The 1,803-nt window shown below is 57.2% G+C and overlaps 1 protein-coding gene across 3 annotated transcripts in view; it reads left to right on the top strand.

Annotated features, from left to right (window-relative positions):
* The window catches only part of SLC5A10 (solute carrier family 5 (sodium/sugar cotransporter), member 10), a 41,680-nt gene that overhangs the window by 6,781 nt on the left and 33,096 nt on the right, over positions 1-1,803 (top strand). The gene's annotated exons all lie outside the window — the stretch shown is intronic.

Below are 1,803 nucleotides of genomic sequence, written 5' to 3'. Positions count from 1 at the left end.
GACTGAATTGCCTCTTGCTGTTGGCAAGGGCTCTCCTGGAGATATGTCCAAGCCCAAGCACAGCTGAGGACACTGAGTTACCTCCCTTGGGAATGCTAGGCCTGACTGTGGTGTAAAGCCTGGTCCAGATGCTGTGGAACAGTCCCCGAATTAGGATCCTCAAGATCATGGTGTGAGTGTTCTTCTGGTTAGTTTGATTTGTGATTTCATCAATGTTATCCTTAATCCTGGGCTCATCTGCCCAGGGATCAGGTGTTCATGTGCTCTCCTTCTGGGTTTGGTGGCTGATGGAGCCCTGCTAGGTGGTACCCACCAGGGTTCTTCCATTGCTGAGTTCTGCATGGCCCTTCTCCATCACAGTCCTCAGCTCCCCCGTGGTGGCCTTGCTGGGACAGCACTGGGGGGAGAAAGAGCAGAGCTGGGGAGGAAGGTGTGACATGGGAATTACCACCAGTCCTCCATGCTACTAATCCCAAATGACGTTGCCCACATGACCGGGCAAGACAGCTCTGCTCTTTGGGGGGTGGTTTCTGGGAGATGTGTGAAGACAGACGTCAAATCTGAGCTGAGGTGTTGGCTGTTGGAAGCTGCCACGGCTCCAGGCGAGGGAGTGGAGTCAGCTCATCTTGCCTCCTCCTGCCTCTCCTGGCCCTGCTTCCTTCTCCAAACAAGGTTTTGGTGAAGCTGCCCCAGCTGAGAGCTGGGGGTGCCTGGATCTCAGCTGCGGGTGGTGACGTGAGCAATGGCTGCTACATCTGCTCCTTACCTCCCATGGCATCATTGCTTCTGTTGGAGGAGGTGTCCCAGCTCCCCCTGAGTCTCTGCTTCACAACTCATTCCCCCTAGACCATGACCAGACCTCCCTGTGTGGGTCCAGCCCTTCCAGGGGTGAGAATCAAGAGTCACTTTTGGGGTATCAACCATCTTGAGGGAGTCTGGCAGCCAAGTGAGCTGCAGGCCTGCACATGTGGCTCTGGGCAGAGACACTCCTGGCATCCCTGTGGGACATGAGGTGTGTGCAGGAGGAGATGCTGGAGCAGGCAGAGGCAGCACGTTGGACATGGATTCAGTCTGTCCTTCCATGGCCAAGCAGAAACCCTGAACCTCTTCCAGGGCCTTTGCAAAGGGAGCTGCAAAGGTTAGAGGACAAACTGGAGGAGGCTCTTATGCTCCTGCTGGGGTGCAGGACCCCTGGGCTGCTGCTTCTGGCCTGGGGTCAGAAACAACTTCTGCCACTTGCCCATGCCTTGGTTTCCCCATCTGTGCAAAACCAGGAGGGGATGTTTCCCTAGAGATGCTAAACAAAGCCTTGCCTTGGCATGGGGGCAGGGCTTGGGAAGGGCAAGTCCTAGGGGTCTTGCACTCCGTGGTGGGGCTGCCCATGTGTCCTCTTCACTGTGGAGCAGCTTTCGAGGTTGAAATGCTGCCGTGGTCCCCAGGGAGCAGGGCAGCACCTTGTCCTGTCCCACCAGCACCCACCTGAGCACCAGCAATGTGCCTGAGCTGTGTGGCACAGAGCTGGCCCACCCATCACTGAAGGCATTGCAGGTACCAGCAGGCTCCTTGAAAAGTCCCTGCACCTGGGAGGAGATCCCCTCCTGCTCCCAGCAGCATTTCTGGGCTTGCTGCCACCCTCCTGACTGGTCTGACAGCCTGGACTGTTGAGCTGCAACTGGGGAGGGGGGAGCTGGTCCTTGGCAGCCTCCTCACCAGCAGCACAGGTGCAAGGAGGGTGAAACCTGCCAAGCAGAATGTGAAATACCAGCTACAGCCACCCCTGTGCATCAGCCCTGGGGTTCAGCA

The sequence above is a fragment of the Chaetura pelagica genome, unplaced genomic scaffold (assembly GCF_000747805.2).
Source record: "Chaetura pelagica isolate M959 unplaced genomic scaffold, ChaPel_1.0 scaffold408, whole genome shotgun sequence".
NCBI lineage: Eukaryota > Metazoa > Chordata > Aves > Apodiformes > Apodidae > Chaetura > Chaetura pelagica.
Note: the sequence above shows the minus strand (reverse complement) of the source record. Positions and strands in the feature narration are given on the sequence as shown.